The sequence below is a fragment of the Macaca thibetana genome, chromosome 1, assembly GCF_024542745.1.
Source record: "Macaca thibetana thibetana isolate TM-01 chromosome 1, ASM2454274v1, whole genome shotgun sequence".
Taxonomy (NCBI): domain Eukaryota; kingdom Metazoa; phylum Chordata; class Mammalia; order Primates; family Cercopithecidae; genus Macaca; species Macaca thibetana.
Window position 1 is genome coordinate 198591961 of NC_065578.1, and position 14266 is coordinate 198606226.

Consider the following 14266-nt stretch of genomic DNA (forward strand, 5'->3'; position numbering starts at 1 on the left):
ACCTTTTGACTGCAGTCACCTGGAACTTAGCTTCAGTAACAGATAGCTGAAGACAGGATGACAAATGCTGATGTCCTCCCCTTCCTGAGAAGATAGCCCTCCAACTGTGGGCTGGGTGGAGAGGAAACCCTATCTTCTTGACTGTGTCAATCTGGGTAAGAGTTTACATCTCAGTAAGTTGGGAGGGGAAATGGAGAAAGCAGGCCTTTGTTCACATATCACAGACTCTGTTCTTACCAAATTTTAGTCTGTTATCTTGAACAAATGTTGTTATTTGCTATATGATCTCAGGACCATTTTCAGATAGTTAAAATGTATTAAAAAATAATTTCCCCCAGTTTTATACCCACGAAGCTCAAAATGCTGTCTTGGCAGAGGTAAAGTCTCAACTTTTTTTTTTTTTTTTTTTTTTGTGACAGAATCTTACTCTATTGCACAGGCTGGAGTGTAGTGGCATGATCTCAGCTCACTGCAACCTCTGCCTCCCAGGTTCAAGCAATTCTCCTGCCTCAGCCTCCCAAGTAGCTGAGATTGCAGGTGCACACCACTGCGCCTTGCTAATTTTTGTATTTTCAGTAGAGACGGGGTTTCACCATGTTGGCAAAGACCTCAGGTGATCCACCTGCCTTGGCCTCCCAAAGTGCTGAGATTACAGGCATGAGCCACTGCACCGGGCAGTCTCAACCTTTTCTTAATAATTTTTATTGTAATTGGCAGTTGATTTATCCACATACCTCTCTACATTTTAAGAAAATTGAGGGAGTCTACTATTTTATTTACCTTTCTATTTCTAGTGTTTACTATAATGTAGTGCATATATTGGGTGCTCAATTAGTATTTGGTAAATGTATTTTGCCAAAAACTATCACCTGTCTATTGATATCTATAGTTGGAATATACAAAATCATAACCCAGAAATTTTAAAAACAAAATTTGATTAACAAAAATTCATATTCTACTCAACTTCTTAGCAACCTGACTATGACAGAGGTTGTAAATTATATATTCAATACCCTGTGTTCTTCTTTTTTTAGTAACATAATTCAAATTTACTTAGGATTATATTGTGCTCAATTAAAAAGAGATCACATTTCCCAACTTCTCTTTCGGTTAGTTGTGGCCTGATCACATAATGAAGTTCGGACCAATGAGGTATAAGTGAATGATATTGAGTTGGTCTTTTTAGATATCTCCTTAAATGGGGAATAAACAATTGCATTAATTTTTTTTTGCTTTTTCTGTCTTTTCTGTGTTTCTTGCTTTGAATGTTGGAATAATGGTTGTAGCTCTAGAAGAAACTTTTGTCTAGGAGGTGTCCTTGAGAATGAAAGCTACATACTACATACCAAAGATGAGGCAGCAGAAAGGTAGAAAGAAGGAACCTGGGTTTCTTATGATGATGACTCTGGAGCTTAACACCTATATATTAGATTAGGTGGACAGATAGATACATAGGGAATAAACTTTTATCTTGTTTAAACCACACTTATTTCTAATCTCTGTTCATAGTAGGTAAAAGTCTTTCCTAACTGATATGTCATCTATTTCACATTTTGAAGTTTTAAGTTCTACTTATGTGCTACATGTACATAATATATATATGTTGTGAATGTCACATTCTACTTATTTTATTTAGTGTTGAAATTGCAGCTTTCAGGACACTGTTTTTCTCATAGTGTATAAAAGTGCATCTAGAAATGGTGCAAAATTAATAAATGAACTATATATATATTTAACCACTTTGTTTCAACCTCTCTCTTCAAACTTACATAATTGTATTTAATCATTGAGTGGTTTTTGATAATTAAATGGAGGATATATTCAAGAAAGGAAAATGTGATCTCCAGCCTTCATTTTTTCATGGTTCCATTTTGTTGTAGTCAACATTTACAGGTGCTTGAGATCTTCATGTGAAACTTCATTTTATATGAAATTCTATCAACATCACCTATTCTTTCAAAGTTGGCTTCAATCATGGTATGTAGTAAAAGTTGTCCACATTTATTGAATGCTTATTATGTATGAAGCAGTGTTCCAAGAGCCTTTTTTTTTTTTTGGATAGGGTCTTGCTCTCTCACCCAGGCTGGAGTATAGTGGTGTGATCATAGTTCACTGCAGCCTTGACCTCCTGGGCTCAAGCAATCCTCCTGCTTCAGCCTCCTGAGTAGCAAGGACTACAAGTGCATGTCATTATGCCTGGCTAATTTTTATTTTTATTTTTGTAGAGGAGGGGTCTTTCTGGTTACCTAGGCTGTCAAGAGCTTTACATGCAATCCATACAGCAACTTTGTAAGTTTTGCACTATTATACTCCTCATGTTACAGATAAGGACAGGATGGGGGACAGAAGATTAAATATATTGCCCAAGATCACACAGCTAATAATTGGTGGAAAGAGTTTTCAAACCTTGGCAATGTGCCTCAGAGTTTGTGTTCTTATCAACTAGATATACCATACCATGTCTTCTAAATATGAATCTTTTTTTAGCCTTGGAGTTCTTATTGCTGAAAATACATTCTTATTTTATTTGAATGCTTATTTTAAAAAGCAATTTAGTTCTTGCTCCTGCTTTGTTTTCTTTTTGTTTTTGTTTTTGTTTTTTTTCATATTTTTAGTAGAGATAGGGTTTCACCATGTTGGCCAGGCTGGTCATAAATTCCTGACCTCAAGTGATCCACTCGTCTCAGCCTCCCAAAGTGTTGGGATTACAGGTGTGAACCACTGTGCCTGGCCATTGCTCCCTCTCTTGCCTTGTGACGTGCTGGTTCCTCTTCACCTTCCAGTATGAGTGTAAGCTTCCTGAGGCCCTCACCTGAAGCAGATGCCGGCACCATGCTTCACGTACAGTCTGCCACAGAACTGTGAGTCAAATAAACCTCTTTTCTTTGTGAATTACTCAGTTGCAAATATCCCTTTAGAGCAATGCAGAAACAGACTAATAAAAAATTGGTACTGAGGAGTGGGGTGTTGCTATAAAGATACCTGAAGATGCGGGAGTAGCTTTGGAACTGAGTAATGGGCAGAGGTTGGAAGAGTTTGGAGAGCTCAGAAGAAGATAGGAAGATTAGGGAAATTTTGGAACTTCTTAGACACTTGTTAAGTGGTTGTGACCAAAATGCTGTTATAAATATGCTGATAGAAATATGGACAGTGAAGGCCAGGCTGACAAGATCTCAGATGGAAATGAGAAAGTTATTGGGAACTGGAGTAAAGGTCACCTGTGTTATACTCTAGCATCAAAACTTTGCTGCATTGTGTCCATGTCCTAAATATTTGTGGAATGTTGAACTTAATATTGATGGCCTATAGTATTGGGTATAAGAACTTTTTAAGCAGCAAATCATTCAAGAGTGATGTGGCTGCTTCTGACAGCCTACCATGAAGTATGGGAGCAACAGAATGAGTTAAAGCTGGAACTCATAATTACAAGAGAAGCAGAGCCTAACAATTTGGAAAATTTGCAGACTAGCCATGTGATAGAGAAGGAAAGAGTGTTTTCAAGAGAATATTTTCAAGAAAGCTGCAGAGCAACCCCTTGCTAAAGAGACTAGCATGACTAAATTGGAAGTGCTAATATTCAAGACAATGGGATAAAGGTCTTGAAGGCATTTCAGATATCTTCTAGACAGCACCTCCCATCATAGGCCAAGAGGACTAGGAGGAAAGAATGATTCCAGGGGCCAAGCCTGGGGTGCTACTGCCCTGCTCAGCCTAGAGACACTGCTCCTCACATTCTGCTTGCTCAAGCTCTAGCTGTGGCTCAAAGGGCCCTAGATACAGCTCAGACTACCTCTCCAGAGGGTGTAAGCAATAAGTTTTGGCATCTTCCATATGGGGTTAAGTCTGTAGGCTCACAGAACGTAAGTGAGAGGGAGGGTTGGCAGCTTCCATCTAGATTTCAGAGGATGTATGGGAAAGTCTGTGTATCCAGTCAGGAGACTGCTGTGGGAGCAGAGCCCCTGAGCAGAGACAAACAGAGACTACTAGGTCAGTGCCAAAGGGAAATGTGGGGTTGTAGCCCTTACATAGACTCCCCACTGGGGCACTGCCTAGTGGAGCTATGGGAAGTGGGCCAGCACTCTTCAGACCTGAGAATGGTAGAGCCACTGGCAGCTTAAACAAACCTAGAAAAACTGCAGGCACTCAACTCCCATCCATGAAAGCAGCCACAGGGCCTGCACCCTGCAAAGCCACAGAGGTGGAGTTGCCTAAGGCCTCGGGTATCCCTCCCTTGTACCAGTGTTCCCAGGATGCAGGACATGAAGTCAAAGAAGATTATTTTGGAGCTTTAAGGTTTAATGTCTGCCCTGCTGGGTTTCAGGCTTCTCTGAGGCCTGTCACTATTTTCTTTTGGTTGATTTCTTCCTTTTGAAATGGGAAATTTACCCAATGCCTATACCACCATTGTATTTTGAAATTAAATAACTTGTTTTTGATCTTGAAACCATAGAGGGGAACTTGCCTTGAGTCTCAGATGAGATGTTAGACCTTGGACCTTTGATTGAGTTGATGCTGGAATGAGTTAAGACCTTTGGGGATTATTGGGAAGGCATAATTTTTTTTTTCCCAATATGAGAAGGACTTGAGATTTGAGGGTCAAGGGAAAGAATGATATGGTTTGAATATGTATCCCTTCCAAATCTTATGTTACAATATGACCTCCAGTGTTGGAGCTGGGGCCTAATGGGAGCTGTTTGGGTCATGGGGGCGGATCCCTCATAAATGACTTGGTGCTATCCTCATGGTAAGGAGTGAGTTCTCACTCTTTTAGCTCATGTGATAGCTGATTGTTTAAAGGAGCCTGGCACCTCCTCCTCTCTCTCTTGCTTCTCTTTTGTCATGTGACACACCACTCCTGTTCACCTTCCACCACGATTGGAAGCTTCCTGAGGCCGTCACCAGAAACATATGCTGGCACCATGCTTCATGTTCAGCTTACAGAACCATAAGCCAAATAAACCTCTCTCCTTTCTTTCTTTCTTTCTTTTTTTTTTTTTTGGACAGAGTTTCACTCTTGCAGCCCAGGCTGGAGTGCAATGGCACGATCTTGGCTCACTGCAACCTCTGCCTCCCGGGTTCAAGTGATTCTGTGGCCTCGGCTTCCCAAGTAGCTGGGAGTACAGGCACCCATCACCACACCTGGCTGATTTTTATATTTTAGGTAGGGGCAGGGTTTCACATTGTTGGCCAGGTTGGTCTTGAACTCCTGACCTTAGGTGATCCAGTTGCCTCGGCCTCCCAAAGTGCTGGGATTATAGACTTGAGCCACCACGCCTAGCCTAAACCTCTTTTCTTTATAAGTTTTTTGTTTAAAATGCAATTTAAAGTTATGAATACCCAGAATACTTTCATTTGCCTAAATCGTTGTTATACATACAGACAATCCAACTTTTATTGTTTTTGTATATGAAAATATTATTAGAGACGGTGGGGAGAGAAGGGATCAATGAATTTTATAGACTCTGAATTAACATGCCTATTATCTTTCGTATAATTAACAATATTTGGCAATATGTTTTGTTATTGGTGTATTGTGACATATATCAAATGCAAGCTTTTCCTACTAATAAAGAGCCAAAGTTTGTTGTTGACTTTTTAAAAATATAAATTAGAGTAGATCCAGTGTTATCCTATTATAATCACTCTAATCATCTGTATTCTTATATATATGTATGAATTTGGGAGGAATGGGTACCTACAATCGCCAGGAAAATATTTAACCCATATTCTATTTCATCTGTCTTGCATATTTGAACACATTAGGAAAAAGAAGTTAAGAATCATTGGTCTAACTAATCAACCACTGTTGTCTATCTTACAAGATTGTTAGCTGAAGTTTTAGAGCTAAGCTGGTGTTGGCTTAATATATGTATACTTTTAGGCACACTTTAAAATTATTGCCCTTTTTCTTGACTGGACTGGGATGTTGAATTGGTCACTAGGTAAGGTAGGCATAAGTGCAATTTAACAATTGTCCTACAAGACACATTGGCTAGGTTGGCCCTCCAAGCATACATTTTAATAGCCCGTGTCAGTATTTCACACATGAAAATGAACACAGGAGCTACTACAAAAGGAATTCCTTCCAATGAGTGTCAGAAAGTATCAGAGAACTAGTAAAGTGCTTCAGAATGAAAAGAGCTATAAGAATGTGAGATACTGTTATATAGTATGGGAAACAAAACAATGGAGTATAGATAGCATTCACCTGCAGGGGATCAATAACACTGACTTTATCATATTCAACTCAATAACTTGCTGTTTTAGTTGGAGAGGTGGTAAGGGAGTGGGAAATTACCAGGTGCTTAAGAAGAAAAAAACAACCAAAAAACCTGCACCAAGCACTGACTCATGATTTCCGGGCTGAAAGTAGATGTCATTAATGACCCTTTTTATTCATGCAGAGGTTCTCAAAGAGGAGCATAATGTTCCATTAGTAATAATTGAAAAAGTCTTTCTTCGGAATTATGTCAAAATCTAAAGATGATGCTTCTGCCAAAACATTTTGGTGACAAATGTGTGAAGTATTTGACAGAAGGTGCCACTGCAGGTTGAAGAGGCTTCTTGAGGAGATTCTCAGAGGATCTGGAGGGAACAGGCTAACATGAGACTGACAGCATCAGTACAAAATTCCCACCTTATGTCCTGGTCTTTGAGAATCACAGTGCTCCTTCTTATTGATAGTCCAATCTTACTTGCATGCTCCAGTTTTAACCAATGTTGGTGGAAACATAAAACTAAGAGACATTGGATAGGTAGGCCTTCCATTACATAATTTTGACTTTCATTCTGTCTGTATAATGGCGACTGTATGAGCTCATTGGAACAGAGTGATAACATGGACTATAACGTCAGAGACACAATTTCTAGACCACAAAAGGCCTGTTCTACTCTTGCCTCCCTGTGCCAACCTCAACTGGCCCATCTGCTTTTTGTTTTGCTTCTAGACCTCCACCTCATTTACCATTTAATCTTTTCTTCTTGATGCACATTCCAAGTACCAGATTGCTGAATATATAACACCTCAGGGTAAAAGCTAAGCTGAATGTTGCCCTGGAAGTCATGCTGATTTAAAGAAAAAATAAATACAACTTTAGTTTAGCTCTGCAGACTCTACTGCTCCTTTGTGCCTGTCCTCGATGGATACCTCATTGATAGTACATATTTTCCTTTATTGTTTAGTTTTTGCATGTGCCTTTGTCTTTCTTTTTTTTTTTTTTTTTTTTTTTTACGGAGTCTCGCTGTGTCTCCCATATTTTCCTTTATTGTTTAGTTTTTGCATGTGCCTTTGTTTTTCTACATGTTAGATTCCAAGTCCACCCGCCTCGGCCTCCCAAAGTGCTGGGATTACAGGCTTGAGCCACCGCGCCCGGCCGCCTTTGTCTTTCTACTAGATTGCAAGTCCCTCGGGTCTTAGGACTATTTTACTGAATCAAAACTTTGCCTTTAGTCACCTATGTAGACATAGGTAACTTGCTTAACTTCTCTGAGACTTGGTTTCCTTATTTGAAATGGAAATAATAATAGCTAACTATTTATATTGTAAGGATCAAAGGAGATAAATCTTATAAAATATTCTGTCATAGTACTTGGGACATCATAAATGCCTTTTATAAGAAGGAAAATAGGCATTGGGGTCTAAAACAGTGGTTAAAAACTAACAATGGAATGAAATGTCTTTAGTAATCTTGGGTTCTCCAGATAAGGGAATTGTTAAGGCTGTCCCAAATAAGCTCTAACTTTAATTTATTGTTGTGCCCTCTGGACCAAGGCAGGATTTTGGCTAGGTGATTGAAGCAATCATGGTAGAGTTAACAGAATTAAGAGACTCGGTGGGAGGAACCAGTTTTGGATGGTAAAATGGAATTAGTGTTATACCAACTGAGTCACCTGCTCAGTGAGTTTTGGGCACAAGTGATATTAGAGAACATATAAATTCATCCAATAATTACTGTGCACCCATTAAGTGTCTCTAAGTGTTATGACATATAAGCATGTATCAAAGGGAAATTATTGGGTCCTAAAAGAAAATGAACAGGTCAGAGTAATTTGTTTGCAAATTTATAGGCTCATTCCAAATAATGTACACTTCTTATTTTCAACGTAGTATTTTTATAGATTCTGGGTTGTTGTTTAGATACAGAAGTGTTGCTTTTGCTCTTTCAGTCTCACATGCATTTAGAATTACTTTTCTGATGGGACTGGTAAGTTTGAATTGATTCACCCAGTTTCCCTTGTGATGGCCAGCTAAGATTTATGTCATATCTGATCAGAGTTAACCACAGTTTGTGACCTTACAACAGATTTTTTTCCTCTATAAATTTAACTGGATGACACTGAGGTTGAACCTGAAAATTTGCCTCAATAGCAATAGAGTCTGACCAGTTTTGCTGCAGTTCAGCGATAGCTGTCAAGGACGTAATTTTTCAAATTAAAAATAAACTTTATTCTATATGATCATTATTTGTGGCATATTTGTGTGTGTGTGTGTGTGTGTGTGTGTGTGTGTGTATACTACTACAGTTTAAGTTGGGAAGCCAAATCTAACCTATCACATTTTTTAGAAAAAGGTTTTTTTTGGAGCACAGCCATGCTCATTCATTCAGATATTGTCTATGCAGTAGAGACTTAAACAGCACATGCTCTACCATGTAAAGGTAGAGTCAGCGAGTTGCAACAGATATCTTGTGACTCTTAATGCCTCAAGTATTTGCTCTCTGGCCCTTTACAGGGAAAGTTTACCAACCCATATACTTCAGGGAATTAAAACAAAAAACATTGCCTTGTAGTTTGTTTTCTGATAAAACAAACTCATATTCAAAACCAACATTTACACTCTCTCAGTATTGCAAAGTCAAACTCACTAGGGTAAAGGTGTTTAATTAAACACATTTTTATAAAAATATTTTAACAGAGGGAATGTAAGAGAAAAACACTGATGCTAAAAATATGGGGGATTTTTGTTCTAAAGCCAATGTTTATTTAGATATGTTTACTTTTTTATAGTTCTATACTAATGATGTTATTTTTAAAGTTTGTTAATTTAATCAAAACCAAAAGGACTTATGTCTATTATAAGAACTCTTACAACTCTGTAATAAGACAACAATCAATCTGATAAATACAGGCAAGTAATTTGAGCATATACTTCACAAAAGAAGATAAATGAGTGGTGAATGAGCACTGGTAATATCCCCTGATAATTACTTATCAGGGAAATAAAATTAGATGTGCACCAGTCACATCCATTAGAATGGTAAACTAAAAAGGGCTGACAATGTGGAGAGTTGCCAAGGTGTAAAGCAAATGGGACTCTCACATACTGCTGGTGAGAACAGAATGTGGTGGAATCATTGTGAAACAGTTTGGGCATTTCTTACAAAGTTAAACATACAGTTACCACATGACCCAGATATTTATTCAATGAAATACTATTCGGCAAAAAATTTAATCTAATACATGCAACAACATGTATGAATCTTAAATGCATTATGCTGATTGTAAGATGGCAGATGCAAATGGGTACATTCTTGATTATTCCATTTATAGGAAAATATAGAAAAGACAAATCTAATCTCTAGTGACAGCATATCAGTGGTTACGTGGAGTCAGAGGTAGGAGGATTGCCTAAGAAGGGAGATGAAAATGTTGTATGTGGTGGAGGTACACAAGTGTATGCATTTGTAAAGACTCAGCAGAATGTATCTTTTTGTACATAATTTTTTTTTTTTTTTTTTTTGAGACGGAGTCTCGCTCTGTCACCCAGGCTGGAGTGCAGTGGCACGAGCTCACTGCAAGCTCCGCCTCCCGGGTTCCCGCCATTCTCCTGCCTCAGCCTCCTGAGTAGCTGGGACTACAGGCGCCCGCCACCGCGCCCGGCTAATTTTTTGTATTTTTAGTAGAGACGGGGTTTCACTGTGGTCTCGATCTCCTGACCTTGTGATCTGCCCGCCTCGGCCTCCCAAAGTGCTGGGATTTTGAGCCACCGCGCCCGGCCTTTGTACATAAATTTTACCTCAATGACGTTTATTTAAAATCTCAAGTGTTTGAGAAAGGGAGAGAGAGAGAGAGAGAGAGAGAATGATTATGAGTCAGAAAAAGAATTGGAGACAAAGACACATAAGAGAGGGAGACAGTAAGAAAGGGATAGGTGGAAAGTGAGAGTATTTTATTTGTTATATTTCCCAGCAAGGATATAAAGTAGACAAACTCAAAATTAACAGTGAACTTTATAATGCAGGATTCTGAGGTTATGTTCCAAGCTATGCAGCAAGTTCCTTATGTAACTTCCTTAGACAGTTTTGTTTTGCTTTCTGTTTAACATTTTTTTGCTGTGATTTCAGTGGAGTCAACAGTCAAGTCAAAGAAAAAGTATTGTTTTCCATTCGCAGTGGGGAGTTGAGCCTGCATGCTTGGTGCACAAGTCCTTGAGGCAAGAACAAGCAACTTAGTTCCTTAGCGACATTGAATGGCAAGTGAGGGTTGCCTTTGGAATCCTCCACCTACTCTCTTCTGTACTGTTTCTTCACACCTCATCTGATTTCTTCATCTCCCAGAAAGTGTCCTGTAACCTAATTTTTTCCTTCTCAGCATGCTGCCTTCACTGCCCAGTGTACATCATTTCTCAAGGAGAGATTAAAATGTTACTTCTCAACAGAAATTACACTAATAGGACTTTCTTAATCCAAAGTTGGATCCCTTAAGGCATTTCAGACCTACAAGGGACAGTGAACCTCTCTACAACTCTAAAGGTAGACTACTGAGGCACAAGCTTAACTTTGCTTACATGCAAGGCTGTTTTCAAGAACCCAATGCATATGTACTGACTGAATTAATAGATAATGAGAAGTGAACAGAAAATAGCAGATCATTTGTGCCCTTTAATACTCCCTGTCTTACAAGGGCCCCAGTATCTATCAGTCTGTACTGAATATATGTTTGTGTTCCTCCAAGTATTTTAGTACAATTTGTACTACATTACAGCACTTTGTATTTTCTAGTCCTATCATGTGTTTAAATCTTCCCTGCTTATGCCTGGCTTAGTTCCCATTTGTCAGGAAAGGGACAAATTACTACTCCTTCAGCTTCATGTAAAAGCTTCTCATTGCTCAAGGTATGTTCCACCTGGCAATATACCAGCTGTGTCACCAAAGGCATGTGACTTCTAGCATGGATGTTTTCCTAAACTCTGGCCGTATTGCCTTGTGATTCTGATGCCTCACACTTGTTTGTGCTTTCCTATAATCCTCAGTCCTCATCTGTGGCCATTCCTTACTTCTTGCATTAGTTTGTTACTTCTCTACCTCTTACTCAACATCGTATTTCTGATTACAGCCTCTTTTCTCTCCAAGTTTCTCTCACTCCCACCATATTTATTCTGTCTCCTGGTCCATCCTCAAATCTATGAGTCATGTCAAGTCTTCGCTTTCTTTCAGATCTGCGCTAGATCACACAATCCATCACTTCACCCACCCATCTTTCGCCAATACTGATAGCTCTCTTCCTCTTCATCTTTTCAACACATCTTCCCAGCACGAAAAGATGCTGGCTCAATCCAGTCAACCCAATTATTTGTTATTTTTTTCTCTTAAACTTTGGGCACTACAGCTATTCAAGAAAACTGCACACTTTATATAAATTATGACTTCTATAAATTAATAGTTCATGGCTTTCACACATTTTAATGGAAAATTTACTATGTGGCAGACACTGTACTAGGCTCTAAGTGTGCGAACATAAAGAATATTGACTTTTAGGGTCTGTGATCAGCATGAATTTCACAGAGGAAGAAAGAAGAAGAGAGAGAGAGAGAAAGAGAGAAAGAGAAAGAGAGAAAGAGAAAGAAAGAAAGAAAGAAAAAGAAAGAAAGAAAGAAAGAAAGAAAGAAAGAGAGAAAGAGAAAGAGAGAAAGAGAAAGAAAGAAAGAAAGAAAAAGAAAGAAGGGAGAGAAGAGAGAGCATGAATTGATGGCAAATGGTTTAATTCTGAAGTACTGTCCTTCTCTTATTACATCAGATGAGCAGGCTAGAAAAGTCAGTGGGAAGGTTGTGAAATGAAAACAGCATAAGTTTGAAGTCAGATAGACCAAGATTTGAATCAGAAAGGTCAAACTTGAGGGCAGATAGAAAGCTGTTGCAGCAAACTGGCAGTGATGAGAACTTGAACTAGGACAGTGACAAGGACACTTGAGAAGAAAGAAGTTCTATCTGCTCTCACCTGACACTTTAATTTAAAGGTAAATTGCACACCAAAGGCAAGAAACAGTTTTCAACTATTAGAAATGCAATGTTTACAAGATGGCAGATTTTCAGATGAAAACAAAACATGCTCTTAAAAAATTTCTGGGACAACAACTCAGAAAATCTAAGGCAGTTGAGAAAGGACAGAGTCTTTGTTTCTTCAGAGAGTGAAATAATCTACCATTATATGGTAGATAACTAGTCCAGGTCTATAATTTAATTTATTACTATCTCAGCACATACCACATATAACCTGCTTTAAGTGTGTCTGGGAGAAACCTAGGAAATCAGCAAAGGCTCCTTGCAGCCAGCCTGGTAGTGCCTGCCAGCAGTTTGGGAGCACATCTCTTTCAAAAGGTCACCAAGTTAGGGACGGTGTCCAACTCTCTGTTCAGTGCAGCACTCTTGGGGGCTCTCTGTGGGTGCTAGTTTCCCTCTGCTGGCCAGAGAGCTTACTTACTGTCCTGCTGGGAACAGAGGGTAGTTGGATATTTTCACATTCTTCCTTCTCTTTCTCACTCCCCTCTCAAAATTCTTTTCATACTGAAAAATGCCTGGTAGAAGAAAGAATATATGACAGTTTGAGGAAGCCAGAGCTCCCACACTGTCTGCCAGGAGGTATATTTCTGGGGCAAAGCATAGTGATAATGTTTTTTTTTTTTTGGTGGAAATGTCAGAGTTTATAACAACTTAGAAAGAGTTGATTTTACATTAAATGTCTGCATCATAATATTCTTGAACCATCTTCTTTCTTAAGTCTAAACTATGCCTGCCTGCCTTCCTTCCTTCCTTCCTTCGTTCCTTTCTTCTCTCCTCTCCTCTCTTCTCCTCCTGTCCCCTCTCCCCCCCTCTCCGCTCTGCCCCTCTCCTCCCCTCTCTCTCCTCCCCCTCTCCCCTCCCCCTCCTCTCCTCCCCCTTCTCTCTTCCCCCCTCCCCTCCTCCTCCCCTCCCCTCACCTCCTCTCTTCTCCTCTTCTCCCCTCCCCTCTTCCCCTCCTCCCCTCCTCTCCTCTTCTCTTCTCCTCTCCTCTCTTCTCCTCTCCTCCTTCTCTCCTCTCCCTCTCCCCCCCTCCCCCCTCCTCTCCTCTCCCCTCGTCCACTCCCCTCCCCCTCTCCCTCTCCCCTTCCCTCCTCCCCCTCCTTCCTCCCCTCCCCCTCCCCTCCCTCCCTTCCTCCCCTTTCCTCCCCTCCCCTCCCTTTTCCTCCCCTTTCCTCCCCTCCCCTCCCTTTTCCTCCCCTCACCTCCCCCTCCTCCCTTCTCCTCTCCTCCCCTCTCCTCCCCCTGTCCTCTCCTCCCCTTTTCTCCCATCTCCTCCCCTTTTCTCCCTACCCTTCCCCTCTCCCCTCCCCTCCCCTCTCCCTCTCCCTCTCCTCTCCCTCTCCTCTCCCTCCTCTCCTCCCCTCTTCCCCTCCTCCCCCCCTCTCTCCCCTCCCTCCTCCCCCCCCCCCCCCCTCCCCTCAGCTCCTCCTCTCCTCCCCCTCCCCTCCTCCCCTCCTCTCCTCCTCTCCTCTCCCCCCCCCTCCCCTCTCCTTCTCCCCTCCCTCCCCTCCTCTCTTCTCCTCCCCTCCCCTCCTCCTCCTCCTCTCCTCCCTCCCCTCTCCCCCTCTCTCCCCTCCTCCCTCTCTCTCTCCTCCTCTCCTCCCTCCTCCTCTCCTCTCCCTCCCCTCCTCCCCTCCTTACCTCCTCTCCTCCCCTCCTCCCCTCTCCTCTTCTCCTCTCCTCCTCTACTCTACTCCTCTCCCCTCCTCCCCCTCCCCACTTCCCCTCCTCCCCTCCTCCCCTCCTTCTCTCCTCCCCTCCTCCTCTCTTCTCCTCTCCTCTCCTCTCCTCCTTCCCTCCTCTCCCCTCCCTCTCTCCTCTCCTCTCCTCTCCTGTCCTTCCTTTCTTTCCATTTTCCCTCCTTCCTTTCTCCTATTTTCTTTCTTTATATATGTATGCGTCTAACTGATAAAACAATATTATTGCAGCATTTGAACATTTGCTTTGGACCAGAACTTTCTGGCTTTAAAGTTCTGACATAGGCTAAA

The 14266-nt window shown here is 40.9% G+C and overlaps 1 protein-coding gene across 2 annotated transcripts in view; it reads right to left on the reverse strand.

The window, feature by feature from the left end:
• The window catches only part of MGST3 (microsomal glutathione S-transferase 3), a 1219025-nt gene extending 1205362 nt beyond the window's left edge, over positions 1–13663 (reverse strand). Inside the window, exon 1 of one of the 2 annotated variants that reach the window (XM_050768885.1) lies at positions 13654–13663. The gene's annotated coding sequence lies outside the window, so the exon portion shown is untranslated. Of the gene's footprint in view, positions 1–13082; positions 13093–13653 lie in introns of those variants that run through there. The other variant, XM_050768875.1, reaches the window with a different exon arrangement.
• Between the last annotated feature and the right edge of the window lie 603 nt (positions 13664–14266).